Source organism: Hetaerina americana, unplaced genomic scaffold, assembly GCF_022747635.1.
Source record: "Hetaerina americana unplaced genomic scaffold, ioHetAmer1.1.p SCAF_4, whole genome shotgun sequence".
Classification (NCBI taxonomy): domain Eukaryota; kingdom Metazoa; phylum Arthropoda; class Insecta; order Odonata; family Calopterygidae; genus Hetaerina; species Hetaerina americana.
The window spans coordinates 104,614,097-104,632,314 of record NW_027286985.1 but is presented as its reverse complement, the minus strand read 5'-3'; the positions used below and the strand labels follow the sequence as shown (position 1 = coordinate 104,632,314).

The following is an 18,218-nucleotide window of genomic DNA, read 5'->3' as shown; positions in this document are numbered from 1 at the left end:
AAAATTAGTTATTGCACCAATAAAATGCTTTAACAAAAATTCAAACTTAACACTTTAACAGTTACGACTCAAGAGACTCAGTACATTCAACGGCTAAAACAAAGATTATTGTTTGGTTAAAATTTGTTCGAATTAACTTTATTTAAGTGTTATCCTCCAAGACTAAATTTTTATCCTATTTTTTCTCAAAGCGCGTCAATAATATATTTCCGGAGCAATTTGGTGGTGGCACATTAATTTGCTTCCTAACCTTTCAATAAAAAACGTTTGTATATCCTTAAAAACTGATTCCCGTTTATTTTCCAGAGTCTTCCTCAGTAATCTTAATACATTGAAAGCATTACACAAGTAGAGACGTTGGTTGAATCGGATGCCTTTGTTTTCGCCGCAACGAGGGGCAGACGCTACGCGGATTTTCTTCAGTTCGTGCACGTCCATTGATCATGTTGGCACGAGTAACCGCAGCACAGAATTAATCGTTGGTTCCGCCCATGCGGCTATAGGGGTCATCGGATAAGACAAACCGTTTCGCCACCACGCCAAGGCCATATGATGCATGGACCCAGTGACGGAAGGGAGAATTTCGGGTGATTGGTCAAATAAGGAGTGGGTGGAATTAAAATTTGGAAAGCGCAACGGAGGTGGTGTTTGCGAGGAGAAAAAAAGGCAGAACGTTTCAGGCAACTATTAAATCCATGACGACGCGTATGTTTTCATTGTTCCTAAAAGATCTATGGTCAAGGGTTAAAACGGTTAAACACCTATAGTTAATCAAAATTTAGATAGTTGAAACTTAAATTACATTCGGTGGAAAGAGATAGATCCATAAAAGATTAATAAATAAGATCAAAGGAGGAACATAAACAAGGGACACATGAAAAACAGAAGGAACGTGGTCAAAGTCGGAGAGGCACTAACTGTGGGCAAAAAAACGGCAGATGACGGGGTCCCTCGGGGAATACGTGTCGTCTTTTCTGAACGTCACTTCCCCGATTAATATTTTACGCCAAAATTATGGTAAGAGACTGTCCGTGAGCGAAAATTCAAGTTGAAGGCAATAATTAAATTAGGTTAGTTAGATGAGCTAATTATCAAGCTACTGTAAGTCTATCAGTAGATTGTCCGTAATAGTAAATAACACTAGCGCTGAATTAAGAAGCGATTAGGGCAGAAAATTGGCATAATGTGGTAAAAGAACTTTAGGAGAAGTGTGAGAGTAAAGAAGAACTTTTGGGAAGAATATTTACTACAGTGATCGTAGGTAACGAAAAGTCAACATAATGCTATAAAAACGCCTCTTGGTTCTGAAATCTGACATTTGACGAAATAATTTGAAGAAAAAAGAATACCATAGATGAAATAATTAATGGAGGAGAGAAACATGGGAAACTTAAAAAATAAAGTGTAGGATAAACTCTACACGAGAAAATAAAATACATAGTAAAATTTCAGAGCTTAAGAGGACGCCTCGGTAGCTTAACTGGCTAAAGCACTCGACCGGATATTGAGGGATCTGGGTTCGAGTCCCAGTCAAGGCGAATGATTTTTACGCTCTGAAATTGTTGCATTAAAATACATAGTAGTTTAAAGCGTAACTTTGTAAAAGTATCGAATATTTAGAGACAGACATGACACTTCTCCACGATTTTTATTTTATTTAAAGTAAATGATTCCACCTTGAGTGTATAATATTTCTTTTTTATCATTAATTTAAATCTAATAAATTCATAATTAACGAAAGAACACTACTGTCTAACACATGTAATGCCTGAAACACACTGGTGCTTCTTCATCAGTAAGTTAAGTTTATGAACACAGGAACGAGCATGTTTGGTTGTGCCCTTCGTAGCTTTTCACTTTTGTCTCAAAACACTTAAGTATTAACAGTAGGAAAGTTAAAAATTCTTAAATAGGATGAGTAGTATCGAAGAAGACTCAGCTGGGGGTGGATTTGCATTTTAATAACTAGGAAATAAAGGCCCTTACACTATTCATCATCTGGAATTTCAGAAGGGTCGGAATTAAGATAACTCACATGTATTAATCATTTTTTTATGAACTTGTCATTCTGCTATGTTTTACATATTTTTCCAATAAATACTTCTTTTTAATAAGTCATGAAATCAGTATCTTCCCAGTTTGTCCTTGCCTTCAATGTAATATTGCTCCCTTTTTTATTTGAGGGTTTACTTATTTCTTTTTCAGCGGAAAGAAAAGAATTCTTTTACTTGCAACTTTTGTTTAAGTAGCCCTAGAAATCCCCGTTCAAGTTGCGCAGTCAAATAATTCAAATAACATAAGAACATTTATTTTTCCCCAGTAAAACTTTTCAATGGTGTTTTTAATCTTTGAAATAGCATCTGGGAATTCCTCATCCTTAAATGCAATATCTTATTATATATGTATTGTTTTTTAATTAACAGAATATTTATAATATTATATATATATATATATATATATATATATATATATATATATATATATAGATATATAGATATATATATATATATTTTTTTTTTAAGGTTATCTACCGGTTAAGGTAGGTTTTTCGATGGACACAACTACCAAACAAATATTTTGTGACTACTAACAAAACACAACCCTAAATTCTACTCTACACCAGGTCCCTCTTCATCTCTGAGTACTTTCTTCCTCCCTTCATCCCGTCAAACATCCCTATCCTGTTCCTTCCCTTTCCTCTTTTGCCCAACATTCTACCCTCTATCACAGTCTTCAACATCCCACTGCCGGTCAACACCCCCTTCATCCACTTTTCCTGCCTCCATAGGATTGCTCCCAACAAACCCCTCTCTTCGCCCACCATACCAAGTACTTCCTCATTTGTTTTCTTCTCCGTCCATTTCACCTTCTCCATTCTTCTCCACACCCACATTTCAAAAGCCTCCAGTCTACGTCTATCCTCCTGCTTCAATGACCACGTTTCCGCGCCGTACATAGCTACGCTCCATATCAAAGTTTTTACGAGTCTTTTCTTAACATCCTTACTCAAAGTCCCCGTCATCAACTCCCTCCTCCTCGTGAAAGCCTCTTTGCCTAGCGCAATTCTTCTCCTTACGTCCCTACTACTTTGACCGTGTTGGTCCAAAACACTACCGAGATACGTAAACTGTTCTACCTGCTCTAGTTTTTGCCCTCCTATTTTAATGTTAAGCTTGCCCTTTTTCTTTCTAGAAAATCGCATAACCTTTGTTTTATTAATGTTGATTCTCATTCCATACCTGTCGCACTGAATTTCCAATTCACTCAGCAATGCTTGCAGCCCCTTGGCTGACTGACAAACTAAAGCTTGGTCATCAGCAAACCTAACTGATTTTACGAATTCCCCGCCCACTTTCATTCCTACCTCTAGTTCTTCCCATGCCTCTTTGATCATTTCCTCTGCGTACAGGTTGAACAGCAACGGTGATAATGGGCAACCCTGCCTTACACCCCTTCCTAACACTGCCCATCCTGACTCCCCGTTTCCCACCCGCACCTGAGCAGTCTGAGACATGTACAGGTTGCGGATTAGCCTCCTTTCCCTCCAATCTATTCCTATTTTCTGCAGAATACTCATTAGTTTTTCCCAATTCACTCTATCAAACGCTTTTTCGAAATCTACGAAACAGGCAAATACCTCCTGGTTGTGTTCTATATTCCTCTCGATTAATAATCTCATTACTGCAATGGCATCACGCCTACCTCTCCCCTTTCTAAACCCAAACTGATCATCCCCTAAGTAATCATTCGCCCTACTCTCTATCCTTTGGTTTATGATCCTGAGAACAACTTTAGCTACGTGGGATATCAAACTAATGGTCCTATAGTCCTCACATGACGTGGCCTTTACCTTTTTCGGAATCGGAACTAAAACTGATCTCACGAAGTCTTCCAGCCAGATTCCCTCCTCATAAATACTACGGATCAGCCCATATAGCCTCTTCCTCCCACATTTTCCTAAGCATTTTAAAAGTTCCACGGGAATGTTATCTACCCCCACGGCCTTATTTAGTTTCATCTCCCTTAATGCCCTTTTTATTTCATTGTCTAGTATGCCTGGACCTAAGCTGTCTTCCTCTACGTCATTTTCTTTTTCAATGTCTAACTGTGTTGGTCTGAGTTCTTTACTATACAGTTCTTCTATATACTCCTTCCATCTCTCTTGGATCTTTCCTGCGTCAACTATTACCTTACCCGCCTTATCTCTAACTATTAGCATAGCTCTTCCTTTCTTACTTCCCGATAACGATTTAACTTTGCTGTACAGCGCACCGATTTCGCCCTTCCTCTGGAGACTTTCCATATCCTCGCACTGCGTCTTCCACCATGCGTCTTTTGCCTTATTTGTTGCCCGCCTCAATTTATTGTTCAATTCTTTTTACTTCATTTTGCCTAATTCTGTATTTATATTCTTCCATTTTCGCCGCTCATCCATCTTTGTAATCATCTCATCCGTGATCCATGGTTTCCTAGTCCTTTTAGCGTTAACGGTTCCTATAGTGTCTTTTGCGGCTTTAGACAACCCTTTTTTGATCATTTCCCATTTTTCTTCGATATTAATAAGCCCTTTACCATCCTCCATTATTTTCTCTACCGCCTGTTTGTATTCCTTCCTATATATATACATAAATGATTTCGTTGGCGTAACACGGAAGTGCCGAATAAAAAATTGGACAGCAACAAACAATATAAAAGCACATAAAAAGATCACTCACACGTTATTTCTGGATAATTGCGACGGAATTCTGCAGTCATTACTTGTCTATCTTCCAATGAATTGCTGAATATTGCTATCCATTTGTTGCTATCCAATTTATTATATACATATACATATATAAATATTTTATTCATATAAAATTGATTTACATGTTTATCTCGTAAATACATTATACAAGAAGGAAGACCTACTTGATAACTGTCATACCTCACGAGTACTAGGGTGGAAATTAATAATAGAAAAGAGGGAATTAATTTAAAACGTGGATTACAGATCTAAAATATAATGAATTTTCGATTATTTCCTAAAACGAAGACAGTGAAATATATGTGGTAAGAGCAACAAGAAAGATAATGGCAGTAAATTAAGGTTATAGAGAATTACGGAAAACATAAATTTGTCAGGGACTGCCCCGAAAACGACACGTTTAAAGGTTTACAGGCATCCTCGACTAAAAGTGAAGTCAAAGAAATACTCAGCAAATCGCAGGATGTGGACTTACGAAAGCCTTTGGGAAAAAAACATTGGCAAAGAAAAAAAACGGAATAGAGTCTAGAGAAGTGTTGAGGCTCTCAAGGCGTCACCAGAATCCAAACTTTCTGACTGTACGAATCTACTTTCTTACTTTCCTGCATATTCTGCGAAGTCCCAACACGTGGCATAATACAAACAATAGCATATACTTCCTATTAAGAAGCCAAACGGAGTCACTTTCGACGGGGTAAAATTCACTCTTAACATCTGCAGACGCACTTGATTAGTTTATCCTTGCAGCTCTGCCCTGTTGTCGACCCGCAATGCTTAAATGGTTCACCAATTGCCTAAACACTAGGATGATATTTTAGATTAACTCGAATCAAATGCGCAAGTGCCTATAATGCGTTCTAAATATTTAAAAGTATTTTATTTTTATGAGCAACAACGACTGAGGTCATTTGCAGCGTCCACCCCAATACCGTTTCAGCCCAGGGAAAAGAGACCTTCCAAACACGGCTCTTTTCCGAATGCCTAAACGAATGAGGCGTCACCGGCAAAATACTCAGATGTGCTTTTCCACCACATGATCGAAATGTCTTTCGTCTTTAAGTCTCATCCATTTAACACTCGTTCCAACAGCACAGCCCATGAATTGGGCTGTTTTTTTCCGAAATCACGTGTCCAAATGTTTCCAATCATATTTTCAGATATTTCGAATGCTTATAGTCGCTCAATGTTTCAGGGTGATTTTTATCCTGTATCGATTAAATTATATATTGAATAACCAATGGATGAAAAGAAATGGAATATTCATCCCCGGAGTCACGCGAAAAAGATTTTCTCAACGTCACAGATAGATTTCTAAAATGAAACAATCATGATGGACCTTTATTTCCAAGGTAAAATGACAGCGGAGTCGAATGCATCACAATAAAGTCCATAAATAAAATTCGAACGGAATTACATACTCGTTCGAATAAATAGGAATAACCATTAACCTCACTACCTTATTTTCAAGCCTTTAATAAGGGGTATTTTAGGAGACCATAGGCAAATCACTACTCTTCTACAACCACTAGCATTAGATTATATATCCTCCTTATTCCTTGGTGTTTCTTTGCTACACTTACAATGTAACTACCACGTCATGAAGGTGAGAAATCTCCAGGTAATACTTGAAGGGTCAGCAGTAAAGACCTTATGCACTGATTATAATCCGAGCGCACCTCGTGGGGAAATTGAGATCGCAAACGGGTCGTTGTGTTTCCAATGAGAGTTTTACGGCAGACTCGCGGGGAATTTTCTAGCAGCGATGCCTTCCATGGGAAAATTGTAGAAGGGTTTTGGAGCAATTTCACATCGGGCTTGCAAAACTCTTTCGGCAACTGTGTTTGATCTAATCCATTTTTCATATAAACATCTATAAATTGAAAGCCATCCGCTTTTTTCATTAAAAGAATAATTTTCATTTCAAACTAGGTCATTAAGACTGGCATAAAGAGGTGTAATGTTTGCATGCTTCTTGCTTTATAATGGCGGCAATCCTAAACCCAGGCGTCATGCTTATTGGGGAAGTTTAAAAAACAGGTTTCGTCACCCAATGTAGCACCTGTGTGCCGCTCATATCAAATGTGCCTCATTTTCTTTCGGAGACATGCTCCTCATTTTTTTACAAAGACCGCTACCCTTAAATCTTCTCGCCACAACTTTTATTTTAGGAAAATGTGTAACGTTTCCAGTTCGGAGCGCGGCGATGAAATGGCGTCCGGCCGAATTGTTATTCTCCCACGACCCGTCATTCACCTTGCCCTTGCTTAAAATTTGACATTTGGTCATTTATTCCGTCCTACCACAATCTATACGCGGAAATCATTTTGGGATATGGTCATCTTTAGTACGTCATTACAGACATCTGCACCCTAAATGGAAAGGAATTTTATTTTTAAATTATTGATTAAAAAGAAACTATGTATAACTAATTAAGATTTAATTGTTAGAAGGCTCCAATGGAATCACTTGAATAATCTAACGTAAATTTTATGAACAAATCATTTATGGAATTATACCCCTTTCTTGCTGAAAGGACTTTTTGAATGACTGAAGTTAAACTTAAAGTAACTCGATTCTCTTTTCTGACATAAGAGAAGTTAACTCATCTGGTCAATGAGGTCTGGTAATCTCGAAAAAAGACTTCTATTTTTTAGCTTATTCTTAGAAGACCAGAGGGAAATATTATTTTCTGGAAGAGCATCTTAACTAAACCTAGCACGTCCGGAATATAGGAAGAAATTTTTTATTGACTTATACCTACCAGCCGCTATTGTCTGGTCGTTTATACCTATCAACGTTTCCTATGTAACTCCTCATTCTTCTCCAGACAATTATCACGACTGAAAAAGTGGATCATTTCCATGGATGCTACTCTGTTATGAGTTGCTGACATTTTCACAAAAAGGAAAACCAAGGATATTTCCGGCAGTGATGCATCACACCCTGGCCCCAAGAGAATCTACAGATTCACTTGAATTGACACTCAGGGGCATCTCAAAAATGATTAAATGAAGTAACAATAAAATAACATTGAACGTCTGTGGTTTTCAAATGATGAAAACATTTAACACCATTTTCATTTAAGATCCTTTGCAGACTACTATCCCCAAGCCCCATTCCGCCACCCTCCCTCCATAAACTTCTGCCTTCTCCACCCTCCTAGATATAACCTTAGCATGCATCTACAAATTGATGCGTAATGCTTTTCTTATAAGCACCTAATAACGTCTACAGCTTGCTTAGAAGTTCAGTTTGACGACACAAAAATCTATACGCAGATTCAACCGCAATTGTAGGCATTCTGCATCCTTACAAAAGTGGTCAGACACTGTGAGACACTGTCCATCAATTAACTAAAGAAAACTCGGTAAAAATACAAAAAATTAAGTTACTTAGGTCTTTCGAATTGTAAGTTTAAGATTGAAGTTCTTAGAGACTTTGTTATTGGAAATTTAATTTGTGTCTAACGGAAAAATACCGACGAAGAAGAGGGAAAAAAACATCCGAAATGAGCAGTAAATGCCTAAAAAAGTAAGCGTATAGAGTGAATTTACTGTTGCATCAATTCGATTTATTCAACTATTTATATTCGTCGGCCCAATAAAACGAATCCAAAGAAAAGGGTATCATTACATATTCGAAATTGTGACCAATACAATATCACACGTAAAATAAAAACATACATCTAAGTCAAAGCATTATTTACTTATCACTTTCCATCAATCGGAAACACATTAAATCAAATAAATACTTACCTAATCATTGCCTCGTAGTAGCCTTTCAGCAGGTTTGCTCAAACATTTTGGTCATACTCCAAATGCTATACCAAGAGGGATTTTTTAACACACCTTATTCTGCTAGAAATTCTAAAAGCGTGCGGAAAATAGCATAGGCAGCTTTACTTACCACATTTCGGGTATAAATATATGCAAATGCACGGTTCTGCTCATGGATTGTTCATTCGATCTTGACACGTAACCCAGGAATTGTATAACTTTCTCCGGTAATAAACATACTATAATGACAGATGATATTTCGCCCTCTTTCCGGACTAAAAGGTAATAAACACATATGAAACATACACGAGTTCCGCAATCCCTCTTCTCGAAAACTACTATTCTGGCCTGAAGGAGGACTCAGAGATGGCTGAAAGCTTAAACTTTCTGAAATGTAATTATCCTTTTCGTGTTCTCTATTCGTATTTTCGCGTTCTATTATGTCGTCTACATATTATTTATATATATTCCATTTATGTTTATATATATATATATATATATATATATATATATATATATATATATATATATATATATACATACATATACATATTAAAATAAAGAAATAAACAAATCTTAAGCTAAAAAAACACAAGTTAAAAATCCTCATATCAAAATAATGTGTTAAATTTTCTTTAAAAAGTTTCTTTAAAGAGGAACTAAACCGTTGCACCGAGTGATTAGCATTTCAACTGTATGCAATCATTAAAAGTAACAGTTTTGTTTCATTACCATAAATAAATGACAACAGATACATTATTCTGTTGAAAGTGTTAATTGACGAGCAATTATAAATGGGTCAATGGAGCTTATTCAATTTTAATATAAATAATAAAAAATGACATTCCCTCCATAGATAGAAACGTATTATTCCGTAAAAGTGAATAATAAACTGCGTATGATAATAATATAACCGAAAGGGGTTATTAAAAAAGAAAAAAGTTGAAAAAATGTAATCGAACCCGTAGAGTAACGTTTCACCTCTATTAAGAACTGTGCGGCACTTGAACGTTTTCTATCGAAGAAAAGATTTATAAGATTCTCTGAATTTTAAAAATTACTTCGAATAAAAGAAATAATATAAAAACTTTATTAAAGGTATGACAATTTTTGGAACTTTTGATGTTTTATTGCTCAAAAAAGTTTTATTTTTTATTCCTTTCATTTTCCCCACGTTCCATAACCCATGATTTGGACGTCTTGGTCTTATCTTTGCCGTGTGGCTTAAAGTTGGCGGTCGCACACCACCCCCCCTGGCGATCGGCAGGCCTTCAGTTCCCAGCCGCGTGACCCTGCGCCGCCGCCCAACTTCCGATTGGCCTCCGGGCTCATTTGCATGCAGCCATTGTCATTGTCGGGCGAAGTTTCCTTCGGAGGCCGCTCTAATAAAGGGGGGGAGAAAGACCCCGGTAGGGAAGGCATTACATCTGCAGATGACGGTCGACGAGAAAAAAAAAATTCCATGATAATTTTATATTCGTCGACCCTCATATTCCTGCAACAGCTAACTATTGCCTCTGAAACATATTTAATATGTATAGCACAAATTTAGAGTATATATATATATATATATATATATATATATATATATATATATATATATATAGTACAATACACAGTAACACATAATATAGAAACACAAAAAAAGAGAACACTCACACGTATTTTCTTGATATTTCGACGGAAACAATCCGTCTTCCTCTGAAGATATAGAAGTAAGTATTGTATATATATATACAATATTTGTATATATATATATATACAAATATTGCTTTAACTGTATGTATTTTTTGTACAAACAGTATGCACCAAATGTATATGCAAGGTTTTGTGTATGTTTAAATATGTGTGTGTGTGTATATATATATATATATATTTTTTTTTTTTTAAGTAATCTACCGGTTAAGGTAGGTTTTTGGATGGACACAACTACCACAAATATTTTATTACTCCTAACTAAACACAAAATCCATCATCCTACTCTATATCAGGTCCCTCTTCATCTCTGAGTACTTTCTTCCTCCCTTCATCCCGTCCAACAACCCTATCCTGTTCCTTCCCTTTCCTCTTTTGCCCAACATTCTACCCTCTATCACAGTCTTAAACATCCCACTGCCGGTCAAAACCCCCTTCATCCACTTTTCCTGCCTCCATAGGATTGCTCCCAACAAACCCCTCTCTTCGCCCACCATACCAAGTACTTCCTCATTTATTTTCTTCTCTGTCCATTTCACCTTCTCCATTCTTCTCCACACCCACATTTCAAAAGCCTCCAATCTACGTCTATCCTCCTGCTTCAATGACCACGTTTCCGCTCCGTACATAGCTACGCTCCATATCAAAGTTTTTACGAGTCTCTTCTTAACATCCTTACTCAAAGTCCCTGTCATCAACTCCCTCCTCCTTGTGAAAGCCTCTTTGCCTAGCGCAATTCTTCTCCTTACGTCCCTACTACTTTGACCGTGTTGGTCCAAAACACTACCGAGATACGTAAACTGTTCTACCTGCTCTAGCTTTTGCCCTCCTATTTTAATGTTAAGCTTGGCCTTTTTCTTTCTAGAAAATCGCATAACCTTTGTTTTATTAATATTGACTCTCATCCAATACCTGTCGCACTGAATTTCCAATTCACGCAGCAATGCTTGCAGCCACTTGGCTGACTGACAAACTAAAGCTTGGTCATCAGCAAACCTAACTGATTTTACGAATTCCCCGCCCACTTTCATTCCTACCTCCAGTTCTTCCCATGCCTCTTTGATCATTTCCTCTGCGTACAGGTTGAACAGCAACGGTGATAATGGGCAACCCTGCCTTACACCCCTTCCTAACACTGCCCATCCTGACTCCCCGTTTCCCACCCGCACCTGAGCAGTCTGAGACATGTACAGGTTGCGGATTAGCCTCCTTTCCCTCCAATCTATTCCTATTTTCTGCATAACACTCATTAGTTTTTCCCAATTTACTCTATCAAGTGCTTTTTCGAAATCTACGAAACAGGCAAATACTTCCTGGTTGTATTCTATATTCCTCTCGATTAATAACCTCATTACTGCAATGGCATCACGCGTACCTCTCCTCTTCCTAAACCCAAACTGATCATCCCCTAAGTAATCATTCGCCCTACTCTCTATCCTTTTGTTTATAATCCTGAGAACAACCTTAGCTGCGTGGGATATCAAACTAATTGTCCTATAGTCCTCACATGACGTGGCCTTTACCTTTTTCGGAATAGGAACTAAAACAGATATCACAAAGTCTTCCGGCCAAATTCCCTCCTCATAAATACTACGGATCAGCCCATATAGCCTCTTCCTCCCACATTTTCCTAAGCATTTCAAAAGTTCCACGGGAATGTTATCTACCCCCACGGCCTTATTTAGTTTCATCTCCCTTAATGCCCTTTCTATCTCATTGTCTAGTATGCCTGGACCTAAGCTATCTTCTTCAACGTCATGTTCCTTTTCAATGTCTAACTTTGTTGGTCTAAGCTCTTTACTATACAGTTCTTCTACATATTCCTTCCATCTCTCTTGGATCTTTCCTGCGTCAACTATTACCTTACCGGCCTTATCTCTAACTGCTATCGTTGATCTTCCTTTCTTACTTCCCGATAAAGATTTAACCTTGCTGTACAGCGCACCGATTTCACCCTTCCTCTGCAGACTTTCCATATCCTCGCACTGCGTCTTCCACCATGCTTCCTTTGCTTTATTTGTTGCCCGCCTTAATTTATTGTTCAATTCTTTGTACTTCATTTTGCCTAATTCTGTATTTATATTCTTCCATTTTCGCCGCTCATCCATTTTCGTAATCATCTCATCCGTGATCCATGGTTTACGAGTCCTTTTAGCGTTAACGGTTCCAATAGTGTATTTTGCCGCTTTAGACAACCCTTTTTTGATACATTCCCATTTTTCTTCGATAGTACTTAGCTCTTTACCGTCCTCCATGATTTTCTCTACCGCCTGTTTGTATTCCTTTCTTTTCAACCCATTTAATGCTTCTACGTTCCATTTTCTAACTCGCCGCCCCTGCCTTATCTTTTTAAAACGTACGCTACATTTCATAACAACTAAATTGTGGTCTGAATCCGCATCCGCTCCCGGGAAGCTGTGGGAATTTATCACACTGTTCCTAAACCTGTGTCTAACCAGGATATAATCTAGCTGATATCTTCCCGAGTCACCTGGCATTTTCCATGTATACCTGCGTCTTTTGTGGTGTCTGAACCAAGTGTTGGTGATAACTAAGCCCTGTCTCCTGCAGAACTCAACTGCTTTCTCCCCGCGGTCATTCCTTGTGCCTAAACCGTAGTCCCCCACCTCATCACCATCTCTTCCTTGGCCTACTGTCGCATTCCAATCCCCCATCACTATCAAATGTTTCCCTGAAGGAACACATGCAATCATGTCCTCTAACTGATCGTATATCCTATCGACCTCTTCTTCCTTATGGTTGCTCGGTGGCATGTATACCTGGATAATAACTAAGTTCGTTGGTTCTGCTTTTCTCTCCACTAGTAGTATTTTATCCGTTACCTGCTCTATGTTGACTACGCTTCTTCCTACCTCTTCATTTAATACTATGGCAACCCCTCGTTGGCTCTCGTCCCCACCGCTGTATATTATTCTATACTTATCACTCCAGTAATCCCCGCTATATTTCCATCTCACCTCGCATAGACCTAAAATATCTATATTTCCCCTTTCCATCTCTCGCTTAACATTCTCCAATTTCCCCGTCCTCATCATTGTCCTAACATTCCACGTTCCTATTCTAACTAATTTGGTCTTCTTCTCCTGCGTCTTCTGTCCTGCTGCTGCTGGTTTTCCCTTGCAAGGGTTTCGTGGGATGACGACCGCGGAAGCCTTGCCTCCCCCGCTGCCGGGCACGACACACGGCCGATTGGGCCGAGCCCCGTGGTTGCCAGGACTCAAAATATCTCTATTGTCCATCATATTTTTCTAGGGAATGGTAATTGAGGTGGTTTCCCGTTGCCTTCCTCAATAGTGTTTTTAACGTGACACCATCACTTACTGGCCGCCCCACTGGGGTCAGACGCCATTGCAGCCGCCTCACTGAGGAACAGACGCTGCGTGGACTACCTTTCGTCTGGCTCCTAACCTTCGACCTATCTGGCATGGGTGACCCTACCAGGAGCAATTTTTATTACTCCCGCCAGTACAGCTCTAGGGGTCATCGGAACGCACAAGCCCTTCCACCACGTCAAGGTTGTAGTCCGGGGAGGGATATATATATATATACACATATATATATATATATATATATATATATATATATATATATATATATATATATATATTTATATATATTTATATATATTTATATATATTTATATATATATACGGGGTCCGTGCTGTAAGTTTCGGGATTGTTTCCAAAAATAAAAATGTATTGCAGTTATAATTCGAATTATTTAATAATCTTCAAAATTAATTCCTCCTGTATCGATGCATGCTTAGTTCGGCGCGTCTGCTACTCGTCAAAAGCCCGCTGGAAGACGGTTTCCGGAGAGCCTTTGTCGTCGCCACTTGAACCGCCTCGATGGAGTAGAACCGACATCATTTGAGCTCCTTTTGAGCTATTCTTTGAGGTAATAACGTTGTCGCGAAAATCTTCATCTTCCTGGACCTAGGCCAAAATGTCTTGTGGAATTTCCACCCACGACATTTTTAGTTCCTCGCTCAAGACCTTCGGTACCAGCTCGCGTACTCTTTCCTCATCGCAAGATCCTCTGTTACAATAGTGTAGACAGCTCAGACTGAAAGCCCGGTCTCCTCACTGATAAGGGTGATAATTAAACGCCTGTCATAGCCCAAAATCTCACTTTTCTCTTTGGCCACCTGTGCATCGGTTCAAGTGATTGTCGGGCGTCCGACGGTAAATCAAGATGCTCAATTTTTTAGTAATTTTACAACTAAAATTAAATGTATGATCTACGATTTGCTAGATTTTTAACAAATATTACTGAAAGTGTCGGCGTATAGTACTCTTAAACGATGTGTAGTTACTAGTCTATCTAATGTGTGAGCAAGCCTTATTTGACCAACTTAGCAGGCCAGAGGAGAGCAGAATTCTTTGCGAAACAAACTCTCTTCTTTTAGTCTATGAAGAATTCAAAAGGAGAACTTGAAAGTTCTCAAAATAGTAAAGAGGAAACACAGTATGGAGCAGATAAGGAAAACAGCCTTATGGAGTGGCCCCATCTATAGATAAATTTGTTCGAGAAACAATAGTAGGGGAAACAGAATAATATCTGTTTATCAGAATAATATTACAAGGTCTAGGCATGCATTTATAGTTCCCGGAAAATTACAAATGTTGGATGAAAGAGATAACGAATCGTAAAGCTATATACAGAGTGTAATAAGGCAGGGAATGTATAAATACGAAGGTAAGTCAATATATAAGTCGCAAAGCATCACTTACTAACTGCTATAAGCTGTCACAAACATTTCATTCGTAATGCTTGAAATATCCAACGCTTAGCTCTGAATTGACCCCCAATGATTTTTAACCGTCCGGGCCCCAAAAAAATTATTTGGTTGGCCGATGTTTTGAAAATGATGGTACAGAATTCGGAGAGGTTACTCGTAGCTGCGACAGTTGAACAGAATACTTCTTTGCTGTCGTCTGTTAAGGACTTGTAAAGAGATGGGGCAACTGCTTGAATGTGGAGGGTCAATATATATTAAATTTTAATAAATTTCAGGAATTTACTTCGATATTTATCGCCTCCAGTTTTTCGCGATATCTGTTGACTTACTCTCGTATTAGAAAGGGAAAGCGTTTGAATGAAAAAGGAAAGAATGAGGATATTTTGGTAGTGGGATAAGGAATGAAAGTTTATATTTTCTATTAGATATGCAATATTTTTTATAAAAAGTACAGGGTTCGTCCGGAAAATAAGTGTACTGATTTTTTCCCGCCGCTCCAGGCGCGCCCAGCACCGCTCTGACGGGCTGCGATTGGAGGGGGGTATGTTGGCAAGCGACGCTGAAAAAGGCAGTCGGCTCTGAGCTGTGGTGTAGTGAGGAGCTCTGTTAACGCGAACCTCCACGCTCGACCCACGTCACGGAACGCGATGCCGAAGTTTTTGGAGCAGCGTTATTCCATCAAATTTGCGGTAAAGCTTGGGAAATCGTCTACCGAAACTGTCGGTATGATTAACCAGGCTTACGGGGAGTCAGCCATGTCCAGAAACATGATCTTTCGGTGGCACAAGATGTTCGTGGAGGGCAGAGAAGAGGTCGACGACGAACCACGGCCTGGACGCCCATCAACGACACTCACCGACGAAAATGTGCGAAAAGTTCGCGATGTACTGAACTCTGATCGTCGTCTTAGTGTTCGGATGATAGCAGAGCAGTGTACTGTGCCAAAAACAATAGTGCACGAGATTATTAGGCACCAATTACAGATGCGAAAAATTTGTGCAAAGTTGGTGCCGAAAGTGCTCAGTGATGATCAAAGACTCAATCGTTTGGAAATCGCGACACAACTTGCGGATCACTGCAAAAATGATCCACATTTTTTAGAGAACGTTGTTCCACCACCACACCGGACTTCTTTCTGTTCCCGAAGATAAAGAGGAGTTTGAAATGAACGCGATACGGGACTTTGGACGCCGTCAAAGAGGCCGTGACGACGTGTCTTCGAGAGGTTCCCGATGATGCCTTCGCGGGAGAGTTCCAGGAATGGGAACGCCGCTGGAACAAGTGTATCGAATCACAAGGGTCCTATTTTGAGGAATATTAGCTTAAGATATATAAAAGTGTAATAATTTTTTTTTCCTGAGCTCAGTACACTTATTTTCCGGACGAACCCTGTATATATAGTAAAACAAATTAATTAAAATTTGTAAGGTATGAATATATTTGTACATACACTCTTGTACTTTTTTATATTTTCATTTGTAAGTACCAACTTAATGCTTTCCTGGAAATACCCTTATTAATACACCTGCAAACATTTGCAAAGCGCTAGTTGCAAGGAAAGAGGTCCTGAGTTTAGGCTTACTGCAGCTAAATCTATTTATTCCATCGATACTCTGATGTGCTTTTTTTAATAATCAAAATATTATGCTGAAATGTTCATCTTCCTTTATTATCAATGCGTATGTAAAGAGGAAGAAAGTCGTTTCAAATAAACGAATTACTGACGAGCACGCTACTGGTGGTGCCAATAACCGTTTGGCAGAGACTTGCCTGCCTGCGAATAGAAGGCCCCTGATTCGCACGCGTCTCGTATGTGAATACTACTTGTACGACGCTTGCAGAGTTTTATCCTCTGAATGGAATCATTGGAAAAACTGGCTCTTCCTTTCAAAAATTTATATTATATTCATATGACAATATGCACAGAAATTGAAAATGCCATTCAAGCGACTAAGTTAAAAAAACAACCTAAAATATTCGATTTCATTGCCCTGTAAGGATAATGCTCGTGGTATGTATGTCCGATATGCTCTATTGATGGTTTTGCTAGTTACTTTGGGAAGATTTCTGATTTTCTCTGTTTCTCTCTGATTCGAGTGACACGTTTCCAAATTCATCGACTCCATGCCCTTTCCAAGAGATTTTTTTTGGGCTGCCTTAATCATTTTTTTACACACTTTTGTAAATTTCTAAGCGCTCTTCTGGTCTGAACTTCAAAGTTTTTCCAAAATGTATCCCTACTCTCCGACTTCCCATTGGAAAAAACCTTCCATTCCTCCCTCCTCCCCTTTCGTCCATATATATTCCCCCTCCTTAACGGCCTTAAGCATTCCGCTACCACTAAACAGTATCACCTCTCTCCATCCTTTTAGCCTCTTCCGAATTTTATCCAGACTCTTCTTCTCTTCCGCTAACATATTATGAGCCTTCTCAGTTAGTCCTCCCCTACTTCCTACTTACCTTTTCCATTTTCCTCAATTCATGCGTCTCAAAAGTCTCCATTCAACGCTTATCCTCTTGCTTTAAAGGCAATCTTTCGAATGCATAAACTACGCTTCACGGTAAATTCTTTACTGATCTTTGTGTAATGAAATTACTCAAGGTTCTTGTCTTTAGCTCCCCGATCTTTGCAAATGCTCTATTTAGCTAACACCACCATTTACCTTTTGGCACTGCAACTACACGCATATTCATAATACCATACAGGGGCAAATTACTGATACATTTGCTTATACTTCGTTCGACTTGGTAAAAATTATATTTCTTGAGAATATCATTATTTTCTTATTCCTTTTCTTCAATATTCTTTCAGTATTTCTCGAATTAGCCTTTAAATGCACACAACAAGTATTCTACTTTCTTGGTTGCTTATTTAATAATGTACAAGTCTTTTTGTCGCTTTGTAACGCATAGTGCTTGTTCATCGGCTGTGAATAGCCAAATACTGCTTGAAATTGAAGTTCACTAACCATATTTTAATTACCATTTCGAATTTTATTTCGAATTTGCTATGACTCCGACAGTAACAAAACTTTATCGAGATTGTAACGTAAAGAATACCTGAAATATATGGAATTGGAGAAGTTTTTTCGATTGTACTCGAAACTCAATCTCGACTCTGAAATGTATTCGCTAAAATCGAAGAGGGTACGACTAACGCTTGTTCTCGTTCTCATAAAAGGAAAAAATAATAATAATGATTGACCATAGCCGAATCTCGCTCTAAGTTGAACGATCTTA

General features: G+C 38.6%; 1 protein-coding gene across 1 annotated transcript in view; it reads left to right on the top strand.

Moving 5' to 3' along the window:
- LOC139692533 (uncharacterized) overlaps nt 1-18,218 on the top strand; it is a 616,764-nt gene that overhangs the window by 398,663 nt on the left and 199,883 nt on the right. The window lies entirely within an intron of this gene.